Raw genomic sequence first — 17681 nt, forward strand, 5'->3', positions numbered from 1 at the left:
TTTGTCATCTCAGATCTCTCGAAAACAAAAAAAGTACTTGGGTTTTTATGTCAAAACTATTATCAAATCTATCTGGAATTATAATAATCTGTGACAGTTTAACAACATCACAGGTTATAAAAAGCTTAGTGATAAATTCCTTTTCTTAATTTTTTGTGTGTGTGATGGGGAAAGAACATATTCCCTCTCTTCTCAAGTTGTGCTCTGAGATGCTGTTCATGGCACTGCTGATGGAGACCCATAAAAATACAGGGGGCAGAGCACTGTGCTGTCAGCTAGAGCTGGATCCTTTTGGGGCAGCAAGAAGAGAGGGTTCGTTTGTTCCTACTTCACATTTTTCAGTAGAAAATAATGAGAACCCTAGAGTCTGTCCTGAAATCATAAAATCCTTTGCTTCTGTGGGAAAGTGAACAGCTATTATGAAAAAAAAAAAAAAAGGGGGGGGGAGGAGGTGTTGAGATTGAGGCTATGGCTATGAATAGCTAGTCATGGGCTATTTTGAAAATAGGCATTATCAAATCTTGTTTAATTCTGCACCACTATTTTAGAGGTCTAAATCTAGCTTGTATGTGAGAAATAATCTTTAAAAATGTGAACAGCTCTGACTGACTGCTGCACAGAGTGGTGTTTGTGTGATCTCTAACATCATGGGTTCCAAGGGTATTTTTTGGGGGGTGATATCCTTTTCAGCAAATTCCTTAGGAAAACAGTTTGGGGGAGTTTGTTGGTTGGCTTTGAAGAGCAAATCATTCCTGTTGAAGTTTGTGTCTCAACAAAATTCTCTCCTCAGGAGCAGATCTGTATACAGGGATCTGGTGAGCCAAGGGGTGGTTGTCCCCTGCTCACATCCGTGGTCACATCAGGAGGTGATGGCAATTCTGGGATGTCTGGGTGAGATGGTGTCTCTGGAAAGGGGGCACAGCAGCCTTGGAGGTCCTCTGGGTGGCTGAGGTTTGCAGCTCCACCTCTGAATGTAGAGTCTGTGTTGAGATCAGGATGTTCACTGGTGTGGTTCCTGCAGTGAGGACCATGCCAAGGAGAGATAAGCAGTGCCATCTAGGGTTGAGCCTGGCCTCGGGTGTTCATCCCAAGAACTCTAAGCTTTCAGCTGCAGCCCAGCAGTGGGAGGTTTCTGAGGGCTGAATATATCATTACTCTTGGAGAAACACAAGTTTTTTTTATTACCATAATACGTATTTTAAAAGAGCTGAACACTGTGTCCTGAATCTGAGCAAGAACTTCTGATCCTGATGTTACATCAAAAATGGAGCTGAGCCAGGAAGGTTGCAGGATATTTTGGTGGGTCTGTGATGTTATGTGAAGTCCTGGAACTGTCTGGTGTGAAGGTGGTGAACCATTTGGATTGTTCTGCAGAACCTGCAGACATTTTTTTTTTTTTTTTTTACTTTTGGGAGTTGGTGGGGGGTGGGTGTTGAAGTAAAAACGTAATCTTTTTCTTGGGGCAGTATGCTTGAGGCAGAGTTCTCTGACAACACATTCATATATATACCATATATCTCCATTTCTTCTGTTTGTAGCTGAGGCATCCCTGAGGGACAAAGTCTAAAGAAGTCATTTAACTCTAGAACTGACCTATACCCAGGAGGAAAAGATTTTGTTTTACATATTTATCTGAGGTTTGTGTGTAGCTTTGGGGGAACTCATTAAACTTGAGAGCAGATGCTATGGTCTTGTTAGTACCATCCAGAAAAGCCTTGTGGTTTAGGCTTGGGATTACAGTATTCCACAAAGAACCACATTATTTTAGAGTAAGTAATTGAAGAAGGTGCCAATGGTACAGATCTATCATACCCTTCTGTGCCCATATTGCCCACTCAGGGGCCCACACTCCAGTAATGGTACTTGCTGGGGACTCTTAAATGCAGCCTTTGCATGGAACTGTGTGGAGGAAACCAAGCCCAAGCCCTGGTTCCTCTCACCCTGATGTTCCTGTGTGCTTGGTGCAAAAAAAAATGCAGCTTGTCTGTAGGCAAACACAAGAGACAACTTCCAAGTACTGGTTGGTGCCTGTGGGCAGCCAGAGGTTTGAATTATTTTTCAGTAATATTGAAGCTCAAAGGACTTTAACTAATAATAGCCAAAACCATAATTTACAGTAACAATTTATTTCCCAAAGTGCTGAACACTGTGCCTTCTTCTGTCACCAAATTACAGCTGGAGGTACAATGATCTGTGGGTTTTTTGTTTCTTTTTCAGGAATTAGCTGGTTTTCCAAGGTGGGTTCACCACGTGGAAGGAATGTGGGGAGTTTACGTGAGGAGAGGGGCTGGTGGAATGGAGTCAGGACTGTCAAGTGCAGCTTGTGCTCAGCAATTCTTCCTAACCCTGTGGGCTTGGAGGGCCCCTTTTGACCCATGTGCCAAACCTTTCTTCAGCTTTCATTTCATCTTTAAAATTACTCATTTTCCAAGGAATTTACATACTTATTTACATTAGGCCAGGGAAGTTGACTGTAAGCTTAAAGTACTTGAAAGGTTGTTATTTTGAAGATGCCTTCCACCCCACCCCAAAGCAGCAAGCATGGTTTGCCTTGGTGTTTCAGGTCCCTGCTTCTTCCTGTTGGAATTTCTTTATTTGCTAGCTCCAGGGTTGCTGTTTTTCTTAATTTTACTCTCTTTTTTTTTTAACCCTTGCTTTTTCTTCCAAAAAGTACTGGTGAAAACTATTTCAGTGCATTCTCTCTTGGCTCTCCTGGTCGAATGACTAAAAGCTGGAGTGGGAAGAATGTCTGGCCTTCAAGTCTGTGATCTACTGATTCATAGATAAATATCCTATAAAATGCATAGTTGGGCTGCTCAGAGTTTAGGGCTGAATATTCTTTCATTATCTGTTTGGGAAAACAGCCACAACTTGACTCAAACTTTCCAGTTTGGTATGTCTTGCCTCCAGTATGGTGAAGTTTATCAGCCTGACTAAAAGGGAAATCCTGGTTCTTATTCCTGTGTGTTGAGCTCATCCATGTGCTCTTACACCTTCGAGAGAGCCAGGCTCAAAATCTTCCTTGCAAACCTGCATCTTGGTATCTGTCAAGCAGCAATTTATGTGATCCTGCAACATTTCAAAATTCTCTTTTCCAGGGGTCCAGTTTATTAAATATAGACCTATATTCAAAGTATTAAAAAATAAAAAACAAGACATTTCCTATCTAACCAAACTGCTTAAGACTGTGGGCAGCAAAAAGCCCAAAGGCTTTTTCTCTCTCTCTTTTTTTTTTTTTTTTTTTTTTTTCCCTTCCTAAAGGGAAGTTCAGCAAGGAGGTGGTCTGTGAAAGTGATGAAGGAATTTTTTTTTTGCAAAATTTATGAAGTATTACTTGTGGAGAAAGAGTTGGAAAAGAAAAAAAAATGAAGATGAGTGCTGGAATACAGTGATATGTGGTCCCTATTTGATTGTCTGTGGGAAAAAAAAGAAAATAATCATGTAACAAAATAAATTATGTACAGTCTGAGAAGCACTTGGTTTTTTCTTGATCTTGTTAAAGCATTTCTTAACACAATGGCTTTTTTTTCTCAAGTATTAGCATTAATTACTGAAAATGTTAATAGGTTTTTTGGATTGTACAAGTGGGAAGACTAGCAGCAACCTGGTATTTCAAAAGAAAATAATATTCCGTCCTTTAGATTCAAAGATAATTCAGGAAAGTAATAAAAGCTTGTGAAATCCTATGGAAGAAAGCTTGATGTCACTTGGCTCCTTCATCAGATAGAAAGCAAAGAGCTCATTTCATTGGCCAAAACTCTGTGCCTTGGAAATGACCCTGTAATTTTTGCTTTTGCAAGCCACTGAGTTTCGGGTATTTCAGGGGACTTTTCCCTCCCCTCCTCCAGTCACAGTCTTCAACCCTCCAGGGTCTCGGGGTGTTCTGGCAGTCAGGCTTGTTGCTTACTCTTCCTGTAGTCAGGGAGCACAAATGATCACTCTTTAAATCATACAGTGGGAGATTTCATTAAAAAATTGGAGAACCATCTTATGACTAGGTTGATGATCTCATTTTATCCATACATGGTACTTATTAAGTGAATACCTTTGAAGCATAGGAAACCGTCTGGGAACTGACTCGTGTTTCTTCCTCTGCTGGGTTATCTTAATTTGATTAGTAGTACAGAAGTCCTGAAAATATTTTCTAAGGGAAATATAGGTTGGAAATAATGCAGAGCTATTCTGAGCTCTTTTTGCAAACTTTTTTTCTTTTAATTATTTTTTTCTTTTGTTTTTTCATTTTTTCATATTTTTTTTTTTTTTTTTCCTTTTGGGACTTCATTGCTTTAACTTTGTATTTATTATTATTATTATTTTATATATAGAATATATAAAATATATATTATTATTAACTCTGAGTTCCCTCAAGGGGAGGGTTCAGTGGAGTCCTGAACAGGTTTCAGACCTGACTGCGAGGCAACAGGAAGTTTTCCAAGAACTAATTCTGGCCTTTTCTATGAGAATCCTCGTCAGCACATTTTTTGCTGTAATGAAATGGTGAATAAACGAAAGTATTTTTGGTAACAGTGGTACACCACACCTCTGTGGTGCCTGTCCTTTGAGGATGTGTATGCTTTGGAGACCTGGGAATTACATCTTGTGCTTGTTTCTGCTTTAGTTATGAGGAAGTATTTATGCCGACAGGCCGGGACAGAAGCTCTCAGGAGTGATTGCTTATTGTTTCACCATGGATAATGATCAGTCTCTCACCTTCTATGGTTATTAACTGTTTAGTTGGAAGTTGGAGCCTCTTAGAAATCTGACTGAGGGTGTCATTGCTTTGAAATCAGCCTCTTTTATCCAAAGGGAAGCTCCTACCATTGTAGGTAGACAAATGGAATGGGGGGGACCTCCAGTGTGTCCTAGCAGAGCACTGGGAGTCCCCATGGATGGATGGATGGGAGTCTCCATCATGTTCTCTCAGTGCTGTAGCACCTTTACAATTAATATTTCCCTTCTGAGCATCCCAAGGACTAATTTGGGCTGTTGTTCCTCAAGTCAAACCCTCCCACCAAAGACTGTTGGGACTTTTTGCTCCAGGGACTGTTGCTCACAGTGTGAAATGAGCTCCTCTTAGTGTTCAGGACTAGTAGCAGGGCTTCTGTGCTAGAAAAGCCAACAGATTCTTTTGAAAGAGGTTGTAACTATTCATCTAAGCCTTAATTTTAATATATTAATCTTGTTACCTCTGCAAAGCAAACTTCTGTATTTGACAGGGAGCAGCACTCAGGAAAATGTAGATGAAGGAGGAACCACCCAGCTTTCAACCCAGCATTGCTGTGCATTGTGTTCTGGACTTTGCAAATTGGACTGAACACTGTGATTGAAAAGATTGTCAGCACTATGCAAATGAGAAAAAGAAGTGAAAGTGCATCTCATGCAAGTAATTTCTTTGTAGATAATTTGCCATAAAAATTTATATTGCAGTCCTTAAAACCTTCAGAGATTTATTCTGTCTAGGGAAAGGTGATTTATATGGTATTAAAACACTTTTTATGTTCCAGTCCTTTAGATTTAATGTTTATTGCCTATAAAAATGAAATCTTCCTGTGGATATTTAAAAGTTTTGGTACTGTGTGAAATATATATTCAGTTTAGAATCTGAAATGCTTTAGAGATGCAGTAAATAAGTGATGGAGTGTTACCTCAGGTTCACTAACCTTGGCAGTCCAGACTTACTCCAGGGCTGAATCCATTATGTAGGTAGCATTCTGCTTACCTTAGATATATAGCAAAGGAGAGCATATAATGACAAAAGTAATGTGCAATTTTGTCATTCTTGTTTGACTGAATATTTAGGGCACTTTGTATAAAGGTTTCTGAATCTAAGCTTGGCCTGATGTGTACAGGCAGTATGAAAATGCAGGAGCAGGGTTATTCCTTACCCACAGAGGGCTGAATTAAAGCCCAGGATTAAGGTACACTACAGGAGCATCAAAAGAAGAGACAGCATTCTACATCTATTTCTTTAAATAGCTTCTACACGTGGTGATGAAGGAACAGGGCAAGGCAGTGCAGGAATGCTGCTGTCCCCATGAATAGATGGGTAAGGAGGAGTCTGCCTTCTGGGGGTATTTCTAGTTCAGATGTTGGTTATTTTTGCTATTCCTATTATTGTTTGAGCCAGGAGAAGAAACTATTTTTCTTTACTGTGTAATTCATGACCTCATGCTGTAGATTCCTCTCCCCTTCTTACCCTGACAGTTTTCTAGGGCATAATCTGTCTGTCTAGAAACATGTAAAATACAAAGCATGAAAGATACAGAAAACAAATCAAGTGAGTTTTTACAGAAAAATAAGAAAGCTTCTGTAGGTGATTGTTTTGCCTTGTAACTTCATTCATGGTGGTGCACTGAAGGAGTGAATGACACAGCATGCATTGCTTTTTCCCCAAAGTTTCTCATCATTTTAAAGCTCATCCCATGGCAAATCTGCACAAGTAAAACTCTAAAGCATGTGCTCCACTGAGTACTGACAGAGACTGAGGAAGGACTGGCAAGCCCTTCTAAGAGATTTTTCTTTGCAACTGCAGAATCCTGTATATTGCTGTCCATGAAGCACAAAAATTGAAGATTGATTTATAGTCATGTAATTAATATAGCCAGAGACATTGTGGGAAAAGATTCTGGGAATTTATGGATAATTCTTAATTTACAGTGGCAGATCAAATAGCATCCAGCAACCCCTTTCCAAATTACTCTCTTCTAATAGGAATCTAATGTTACTCTGAGTGCCTGGATGGATTCAGTTCAAGGAGGAACCTTGAAACTAACTCTCTGTGCATGTGAAAGCCCCTGAAGGGTCTGAGTGTTGTAGCAATGATAGTGAAGTCCTTAAATCTTGAAGTTAGTTCCTATAGGACACATACATGTGTCTATATGTAGACTGAAAACTCACTGTGTGACAGAGTCTCTCAGAGATACAAATCTAAATGATTTCTTGGTGTAGAGATCACTTACATCCCTCATACACCATCTACCTCCCCAGATTGTTGGGAAGCAAAAATTACTGTATTGCAGATAACCATATTTGTGGAGTTTCTGTCTGGGTGTGGGAAGGGCATGAAGTAATCTGTTCCATCAGCTTGTAAAACTGAGCTAATTAGCAGACAATCAGCATTGATTGAGACAGCTGCATTCTTTACAGAGGGATTGTAAACACAGAGTCTGCAGAGTTGTTTTTACTGCTCCAAAATGCAAGAAATTGAAATTGTATTTGATAGCCAAAATTAAGGACTCTTTAGTGACAGTGTATCATAGCAAGGTTGACAGTGCCACTTCAGCTAAATCTGTTGTTTTCATTTTAGTGTGATTTGTCACAGTGAATAGTGGGGGAATTCTCTCAATTATCACCAAAGAAGTTTTTTATAGTTAAAAAAGTATTTTAGCTGTATTGGCTGTCTTAGTTGTTGTGTTCATGGAGCAAGTGGATGTTGGTTGCCAGGTTGGTTGCCTTTTACTGATTCTGAATGCCAGATGTGCAGTATTTAAAAAATATTTTGTGTGTGTCTTTGTTAATGCATCATCCCTAGAAGACCTTTGTAATAATTCCTGATAGAATATTTGATTTATGTTATTAAATGATTAGAAAAACTATAGAGAGAATAGTACTTCTTGTTCTAAACTATCTCACAACATTATTCACATTAAGCATGTTATTTTTTTTATTATATGGTTATGCCTGCTGTCACCTCTGAGCCAGGCCCCTTGTGACTCTACATCAACTAATTCTATTTTATGAGTCAATTCTGCTTTTATTCTTTTTCATGTCACAGAAAATTAGTTTAACTAAGTCTTGCAATCTGTTGTTGGGAAACACCTCACTGGAGAAGGCATTCTGCCTTCTTGATTTCAGTTCAGTGTAAAATGTGGTACTTCTGCTGGACTATAATTATCCAGATAAAACATGAAACTTATAAAAATTACCTGCTATAATTATCCAGATAAAACATGAAACTTATAAAAATTACCTGAAAGGCTTAAAAATCTGATAATCTGTCTAGTTGTCCAAACAATACATTCTGCTTGTATTGGTGGTAAACAGCAGACATGCAGTAACACTGCTGTGTGTGTCATGCCAAGCTGAGTTGTTATTTGGGATTTAGATCTGAAGGGATAGTAGAAGGCCTGAATGAGGCTTTACTAGTAGCAAAAACCTAAATAAGGGTGTTGCTATTTATATCTGTATTTTTTTAGAAAATATCCACCAACTGCATTCATGGGCAGCTTCTCAAAAAAAGCTTTTTTTTTTTTTATTCCCCCCCCCATCATGGGAAAGTGCATAAACCTTGCAGCATGCCCAGAAAGTCAACAAACTCAGACCAAAGGAGGAAGCATCTTAGTCAGGATTCAAGGATTGTTCTCTGCAAACACTCTGCCTAATACTCTTCCTGCTTAAATTGTGTATCAAAAAAACAATTTCGTTTGCCAGTAAGTTTGTTCTGTTCCTGTTTTTTGTTACTACTTATTCCCCATCCAGCTTCCCCAGTGCTGTGGTCACTGTTCTTTGCCTGGTGCTCCCTTGAAGCAGGGTTATGCCTCTATTGCAGGGCAGGAGAGACCATTAGTGAAGGAGAATATCAGTGTTTAAATGTCTCTTGATCAATAGAAAAAGCAGCAGGTGAAATCAAGCCTACTAGAGGGGTGGCCACAACATTTTCAAGATGTATTTTGGAGGTTTTCCCTAATGTACATGCCTGTTGTTCAGGTTTTAAAACTTATTAATGAAAAACTTCATGTTGAGGCTAACCCCATCTTTCCAAACCCTATGTGGCATGGTAAGATAGTTTATTCATCTATTATACCACTTCTGCAGTGCCCAAAACCATGAGAAGGGAGTGAAACATGAGGTGTTGTGGTAGTTCAGTTGAAGTCCATGGTAATTTTTTCCCCGTCCCTCAAGGAATTACTTTCTTGGAATGTGGTTTTAAAAGTATTTTTAGGTTGCTTTTTCAGTGCATATTTATACTTTTGTTGGTAAATATTTTATGTCCAAATGTTAGGAAAGAGCTTAAGTAGCTTTCAGATTGGTGATTGCATTTGGAGACTGAGAGATTATTGAGTGGTTGTTGTGATGGGTTTCAGTGGGGCTGGACAGTTGGGCTGTCTGTGATGGTTAACCATGTTAAAAAAAATCTAAAGTTAATAAGACGTGTTGTCAAAGGCAAAATAATTGTGGATTTTTTGTTCTAAATGACAGTGTAGTTAGGATTTGGGTGAAGCTAAATAAAATGTGACCAAAGAGTTTTATTACATTTAGAATAATAAAAACAAACACCACACAAAAAAGCTTGTTTATCTTATTTATTTATTTAAACAGTAAGTTTCCAGTGCTTTCACTGAAACAGGACTCTGTATTATTGATTTATTGGTGGCAACCTGTACAGCAAGTTATAAATCCTGGTCTGTGTTGCAGTCTGGGTCTTGCTTAAAGCATGGTCATGCTTCATTTGCTAGCAAAGCTTTAGGCTGAAAAGGGGAGTAACTGAATACTTGAAATGATGGAACAGAGCTTAGTTAAAGGGTCAAACTTTCTGTTCCTCAAACCACTCTTTTAAGGCTACAGTTTGCTTTGATCCATGATCAAAGGTATTGTTTAACTTCACTCCTGAATCTGATCCTGCCTGGAAGTGGATGGCATTAGCTGAAGTTAGTGATGGAGTTTTGTTACCACATGGCACCAGGATCCCTTCCCACCTCAACACAGTGGCTTGAAACAAATTTTAAGTATCATGCATTAAGTATTTTGTAATTACTCAGCAGTTAATTGCCTCTCTTTTTTAAGGGACAAAGCTCTTCTAAAACTTCTCTACAAAAAAATGTGTTTGGGGCACAATCCTTTGCACTTCTAGCTAGAACCTAATGATTTGCTGGTATCAGACACCTGATGTGATTTGTTTTTTCCTGGCTTCCTTCCCACACAGTTATCCCAGCCCCAGACACAGAGAGGGATGAGAAGGTGACAGGGGGATGACCCCTCCTGCCCTGACCCCCCCCATGGTTCTTGGGACAGGGACAAGCAATGGGAACAGGAAAGGCAGCTTGGCCTGACAGGGACCCAGGGGGCTGTGATCTTGGTCCTGTGGTTATTGCTTTCTTTTTGGCCACTTAAAAGAAGGGGTAATTTGTCTGCTGTAGTGTGGTGAGAACTGTGGTGAGTATGGCTGCTGGCATTGTGTCTTGGTCAGCTTTTGATCAGCTAATGAGATAGAAGGTAAAAAAAAATTATATTTTACTTTGTGTCTTGCCTAGGCAAAGTATTTGCTTGCAGCAGTGGATTTCCTTTGGTTTCCTATAATTTCTTTGGCAGAAGATGATGTAGATGATTTCCCACCACCCTGTAGCTACCTCAAAGTCACACATATTAACTTGAGACTTTTTAAATTCTTTCTTTCTTTCAGAGTAATTACTCAGTGTGGATGTGATTAGCTGACTGAATTTGATCAGGTAGAAAGCCATCAGCTGCAGAGAGCAGGGAAGCAAAGGTTTGCAGGGCTGCAGTGCAGGTTTTGGGGTGCCCTGCCCAATGGGACAATGGGTGAGCAGCACTGGTGGTCTCCTCTATCTGTCTGCAGCTATGGTTCCACTCATTCTGTACTTTTTGGCCTTTTCTGTAGCTATTGAAGTGACCAGTTTAAACTTTTTAAGTGGATGAGTATGAAAATAAATGTCTGGGAAGTCAGTGAAGTTGGAAGCTGTCTCCTCCCTCCCCAGGATGGGGCTGAGCAGGATGCTGAGTAGGTGCTGTGTTTGCAAATGAGTGGGAGCCCTCTCCCCAGCAAACACTTGCATTTACTTTTTAGGAAACTGATGTCCTTTGGAAGTGTCATGAACTGAAATGCAAATACCAGCAGAGTGGTTTAGTCACTGCTGGAGTAGGTTTGCTGAAAAGAGGTGGTTTTGGGTTTTTTTTTTTCTCCAGGTATTGAAACAAACTGCCAGGTCTCTGGGTGAGGTGGTGAAAGGTGGTGGTTCTGTAAAATTGTGGTGTGAGCTGGAGAGCATCTGTGAGAGTGACTTTAAAGAAGGCTTGGAGAGGCTCAGAAATATGGAGAACAGTGAGTGGTGCTGGGGTCTGGGTGACCTCATCCAGCTGATTTTTAGCTTGTCCAACTCTTGAGGCTCATGCTTACCAGTGTGAGGTTGTGATGAGGTGAAAGTAGACTGGGTGAGAACAAGACAGAGGTGACTGAGAGTCTGGTGCAGGAGCTGAGGAGCACGAGGAAGAGGAGAGAAGCTTTGGGGTCAGGGCTGAGGATGCTGTGAGTAAAACCTGAACCTGGAGAGAAGTCAGAGCACACCATAAGTGGGGCCACCAACACTGGTGCTGGAGACCCAGCCTGGCCCTGCACATAGGACCTGTGGCTCGTGAAGGTTTTCTCCAGTCTTGAATGCACAGAGTTGTGAGGAGGGTGGAAAGAGAGAATAAATAATACAGGAAGATGAAAACCACCTTTGGGGAACAAATGGACAATGTTTCATTATTCTCCTGGGTGAGTGGAACAGCTTGTTACAGAGACCCTACAGACAGGCCTTTGGCATTAAGAGCTTGATAGCTCTGGACAGTCTCCCCTTTTTTAATTTTCTAAACCTTTTGAACTCAAGGTGTAGAAGACAAGACAGGCATAATACTGGGTATGCTTGGGCACTGTCAGTCTCTTCCCCTGGTAGTGCATCTGTTGCTGGCATAGATGTTTGTGCAGCTGGTTTGTGCTGGTTGTTGCTCCTTTTGAAAAGCCAATACAAGCTTTCCCCTCTTGCAAGGTTTTGTGTTTCTTTTTTCTAGGCTCTCCCCATATTTGTGGTAGTGGCTGGTGTTAATGTGAGCAGACAAAGCCACAACACAACTTTTTAATGTTTTCCCTCTGTTGTTGTTTTAAGAACCTGTTAGTTTAGATATCTACTGATAGCCACATCAGCACCTTGGGTTTTGTTCTCTCCTGGCTCAGTGCTGTGGCCACCACACACAGTGACTCACTGTCCAAAAGCATTCCATAGAGCACAAAATTTGTTCCAGTTAAAGCTTGTTTAAAAACCTACTTGGAATCAAATTACTTGAGTACGCGGAAACAAATTGTGCTTATTGAAATTTCCTAATTCTGTGTGAAGGGTCATCAGTCTGCCAAGTGGCAAAATGCTGCTTCAGAAACATGTTTAATGCTTTATGGGCTTTGATTTCTTCTTCATTCCCTGCAGGTTTGGGAACACTGGGTTGAAGTCTGAACTTTCCTCTGGCTGGTATTTAAAAGGGACTTTACAGTGAGGTAGACACTGACCCGATTCACAGAAGAGAAACTTCTTCCACTGTTGCATTCTTAGAATCTCTCTTACCTTTTGAGTGGTTCCAGATTGGAATTGTTTTTTACAGCCAAAGTAGACATTAACAAACATTCCCAATGTCAGCTTTGTGGTTACTTACCTGATTATAATCTAGAGCTTGATCAAGTGAGATTGTTCCAGGAAAACACATCAAGCTCCCAAAGCAGTTTATCACTTCTGAAATGTTTCTGAAATACTTATATGGTCAGTATGTGGGCTCTGGTCAGATGAAAACTGGGGGGTTTTTAAGGTTGAAGGGTAAATTACCTAATATTTTAGTTAGGGAAAGGTAGAATTTCCCCATGGCAAGTAGGTTTGTGCATATGTGGAGTTGTGCCAAAACACTTCTGTGTTGGTGTCATCGTTACATAGAGAAATTTCCTTTTAATAGGAAATTAAAAATTGCAAGAACCTACACTGAGAGCTGTGATAGATCTGACAAGTGCAGTCCCAAGAGAGGATGAAAACAGAAGTGAGACTACTGAAAACTCTTTTTAGTAGCAGATTATCACGCAGTGTGGGTAATTGATACAAATGATGAGAAAGGGAGATAACTTCACTGCACAGAAAGAAGGTTTGGGGGGGGAAATGGTTGGTACCACATTTACTGGTAGAAAATTCCTAATGTACGTGCAGTTGTGATTTGTGTCCTTGTGAGAAGTGAACTGAAGCTTATGGTGAAAATGTGCTGTTGATATCTGCAGCCATGCTTAAGGCTTTTGGAAGCATAGTCCAGACATCATGTCCCTGACTAGAAGTCTCCCAGAGAAAAATCAGTCTGTCTTAAAGCTGTGATATATGGTTCTTTTTCCAGTGTAAGGGCTTTGTGGTAAACTCAGCAGGGATTAAGCATTTTAAAATGGGAGAATAAGAAAAATTTTGGATACAGTTACATTGCAGTACTTGCAGATGATTATTAAAGCTTTTTTTCCACGTGAAACACAGGAATAGTCATTCTAAGCAGACTGAGTACTAGTTATGATAAATTATGTTAGAGCAGCTTTTTGGGGTGAACAGGATGCTGAAGGGTGTTGGTTTCTTGGGTCCTGAAATGGCCATGTTGGGGCTGAGGCCATAGGTGGTAGAAATGGGAGTCTGAGGTGCATCCATCAGCCTGGGTGAGGGTGAGCAGAGCAGGGAAGCAGTGAGAGCTGAGGGATGAACCCAAACTGGGCAGAGCTCAGGCAAACACTGGCTTGTACTGTCTGAGGGAAAAGGAAGCCTGGCTGTGGCTGTGGAGTCTCCATCCTCCACAGACTCCTCTTCAGGCAGCTTTGCTCAGGGTCCATTTTCACTGCTGGGAGGGGACAGGGACCTGCAAAGCCTCTGTCACCTCTTGAGACCAGAGGTGAGGAGTCTGATTTTGCTGTTTTCCTCGTCACAGTCACCTGCACCTTTTCCACCATTGTGCTCCCAAATTGGTATTTCCAAGGTATCCTTTCTGCTTATCCTCTTTCCTTCTGCAGGGTCCTTGAAGTCTACTTCTTGCCCCTGGGTTTGCTTTTCACACAAATTTGTTTTAGTCCAGTTTCACTCACGTAAGTGAAGGAGGCCAGGAGTGAGTAGCTTTCACTCTGCTTAATACGGTTTCATTTTCTTCCACCTTTTGGCTTGGGTAACAGAAACTTCACAAATAAAAAAAAACCAACCCAAAAACATATGTCCCAGGCATCAGTTTTTGTAGAGCCCATGGGATCCAACTTTGAGAGGTGCCATCCAGCCACTTGCAGGGTTTGGGGAAGCAGAAGGGCTTTCTAACAGGGTCCTTCCTCTTACAAGAAGGGAAAGAAGACATCAAAGTGCTGAACCCATCAGTTGTCAGAGCAGTGCAGACCTGCTGGCCAGGTGATTATCAAGGGATTCATCTTGTAGGGACAGACATATCAGCCCTAACAGAAAACAACCCTGAAGCCTTCTTGCAATGGGGCTGGGGTTTGTAATTACTTGGGGTCAACCTCTAATTGCAGCTTGGTACTGAAAAAGGGGGATTCCACCAGCTCTCTCCAGCTGTGTTTTCCCACCTCCTTGCTGCAATGGATCAACACCCTGGGAGGCCTGAGCAGGGTGCTGATGTGGGACAGCAGAAGGCAGGAGGGGAGCAGTGGGGTTTGGTTTGGGCAGGTTTGCTTTCCTGGGCTGGCTCCATGCTTAGCTGTGACCCCACTGGAGTGAGCAGGGAGATGATGGCTCCTGGGGAGCTTGGCAGTGGCTGAAATCCTTGCATTAGAGGAAGACAAATTCTCTTCAAGTTGACTGTTGTTACAGTGGATGGCAGATTGACCCTCCTAGGTTTAGATGATTTTTTTTTTATATATATACTGAATGAAAGAAAGCTTTTAATGTTTGTTTTCTGAAGACTGCTTTTAATGACTCCTGCACTCTTCCCACTGCCTCCCTGCCACCCCCAATAAATTTGTTGAAATGGGTCAAAGTAGACACCCTGGGGACAGTTCTGTAGTTATCTATGGCTTAAATAGGGTGACCTGTGTCTGCCCTAAATCGATGGGACTTTGGGGCAGAGGGAATGATAATGGTCTCTCTTCTTCTCTCTCAGAATGTGCTCCAGGTAGTGACTCACATTTTGCAGGAGTGATTGAGTGGTGGCTATTTTTGGCCAGAAAACTTATTAGCCAGTTTTGAATCAGGGGAATGAAAGCTTCCAGGTTTGTCAGGTCACCACTGCAACATCTTTGAGCTCTGGTTTCTGTTTGCTTTCCATGGGAACTTTGCTTTCAGAGGTGTGGAGAATGATACTGAGACTTGGCCTCCTGTTTTTGTTGGGCTCTGAAAGATTCTCCAGATTGTTTCTTTTTGTACAGTGTGACTTCTTAATACCCACTGACAGTGGTTGCAAGGCTTGGGAAGCATCTCTACTTTGGAGTGTTACACAGTACTCAGGTTTGAGATGTCAATGTTAATACTCTTTGCTCCTTAATACGTGCTTGACTTCAGAAATAATGCATTGGCCATGTTAAATTTTTACAAAAATTGGGGTATCTTATGATAGTCATAAAAATGCTAAAAGTCTGCCTTTAGTGCTTGTGGGTTGTAATCCTGTATCTGTTATTTGATTTGGATAAATAGCACTTGCATTGTACACAGTTGAGACCAAGTAGGGAAGAAAAAATGAGTGATTTTTAAAATAGTTTTGATTTGGGTCTTCCTAACTGACCTGGGGTGTCACAGAAGGAAATGTTTTGCAGGGAGAAATTATCAGAGCTGTTCCAGAGGGAATTCTGAAAGTTAGGGGAAGATGCTCATGGGATGTGTGTTGTGGCACTGGCATCAGTTAAGCAGTGAGGGCCAGAAGATTGTTCCTCATTTGCTACACAACTCTTCATAATAGAAAAAAAAAAAAAAGGAGTTCTTTTTTGGTTATTTTTCTTTCTTGGCTCTAAACTTGGAAGTATAGGCTTCTAAAAGTCTACATTTTCATTTGTAAAGTGTCTTGCTAGCACTCGATGTCATAAAACAAAATATTGGATTCTCCAGTGTAGTGAAATTCCCTCCTGCTTCATGAGTTGCGTTTGCTTTGCTTTGCTTTAAATGTGTGCTTCCTTTTTAAATATAGTTTTCCAAGTTGCTGGCCATACCAGATTGTTTATATTTTTTAAAAGCCTTCTGCTTAGCCGTTATATTGCTCTTTATAGTACTGCTTAACCACATTGGTTTCTGTTGCTCTTTTTTCTTGCATAAACTTAGCTGGGATGAATTTCAAATGTGGTTTATCCAACTGTTAAGTATTTCCCACTTTTCTGCAATAGATTTCACATATGTTACAGAATTCCAAACCAAGATCTGGTGGACATATTGCCCTGTTTTTCCCTCAGAGTTAGAAATTGAGGGGTTTTGAAGCATTACACTGACAATATCTAGGTCACTGGCTCCAGCATGCTGCCTAGCCTCAAATCCATTTGTCATATTTAGCTTATTTCCAAGGATTAAGATAACTGTGGTCCATATATTTATTTAAAAAAACCCAACAAACTCTTCATTTTGTGGTAATAAACCAAGAGGGGGGAAAAAAACCCTGATCCTGTAGAGTTGGGAACTGCAAAAGGCTTCTTTTTTTCCCCTCCAGAGGTCAAATTGTAGACTCATGTAACACACATGTACATCCACTGAGTGCATCTCTGAATTACAGGATTCACCCGTGCAAGGATGTAGCTAGAATTTGGAATTAGGCTTTTTCACAGAGTATCTAGAAACTGGTATCTATCTGCTCATCCTGGACCTTCTTTTTTTCAAAGTGCAGGACCAGGGTCAGAGCAGGTGTCCTGGAGGTACCTCCTGTCAGTTGCTGTTTCTAACATCTCAGCAAAACCAGGAAGAGGCAGAATTTGTGTTTCCTCATTTTGTTTCCCTGGACTGGGTGCCCAGTTCCACTGGAAAGTATATAGGACCCAATCTATAGTGAAGTTTTTATGCTACCCACCTACTGACTAAGGCTGCTTGACTTTTACTGGGGTTTTTGCTCATGGTGATGCCAAGATGTGACCTTCTTGGTGACCAGCTCAGTGGGGATATGCACTTTAAATCATCAGTAGGTCTGAGGTTTGGGTTTTGGTCTGGTCTGTTGGAGGTCCTTGAGTTAGGAGCAAGTTGCAGCAGCATGGAATGTTTTCTGGTGGAGCATATTGGGGTTTTTGTGTGCATGTTGGCAGAGGGATGTGATGAAGATGTTCCACAGAGAAGACCTCTAGCACATTCTCACTTTTCGTGAACTTTTTTCTCATAATCAGTTTTTTTTTTTTTAAACTTTGAGATGAGTAAGGGGAGCAGACAGTGCCAAATTCCCTTGGTGATTCCTTGCTTATAACCCCAAGTGACTTGGGCAGTGGTGGATGAGTGAAGGGTTTAGCCTTCAGGGCTTTTTTCATGTTTTGTGGAAAAGGAATAAAGTGACAAGGAAGATTGAGCTGTGTTGGTTTGTGCACTGCTAAGTGACCCATTCAGTCTATCATGGTGACATTTGGAAGCAGAGCACCAAGTACAGAAACTGGGATGGGAATAATGTGCTTGGACCAAGTGAGCTGAGGGCTGAGCCTGTGCTTCACTCAGCCCAGCAGAAACTGTTGGTAGATTAATCTGGCATTCATCAGATGATTAAAAAAAAAAAAAAAGTGTTGTGGGGAGGAAGTGGGGGTACCTGCAAATAATTTTAAAGAAATAGATTCTAATAGGAGGAAAAGATAATTTTGTATTCAAATTAGGAAGGACTGAAATGGAAAAAGAGCATAGGAATGGAAGGATAGAATTATTTACACTGTGTTGTTTGAAATTAACAGACTGAAACTTAACCAGCCTAGGCTGAAGTGCAAGATTAACCAGTATTTGAGTTAATTTTTTTTTTTTTCGTGGAGT

General features: G+C 40.8%; 1 protein-coding gene across 11 annotated transcripts in view; it reads left to right on the forward strand.

The window, feature by feature from the left end:
• The window catches only part of CUX1 (cut like homeobox 1), a 263293-nt gene that overhangs the window by 30984 nt on the left and 214628 nt on the right, over positions 1 to 17681 (forward strand). The window lies entirely within an intron of this gene.

Source organism: Heliangelus exortis, chromosome 21 (assembly GCF_036169615.1).
Source record: "Heliangelus exortis chromosome 21, bHelExo1.hap1, whole genome shotgun sequence".
NCBI classification, from domain to species: domain Eukaryota; kingdom Metazoa; phylum Chordata; class Aves; order Apodiformes; family Trochilidae; genus Heliangelus; species Heliangelus exortis.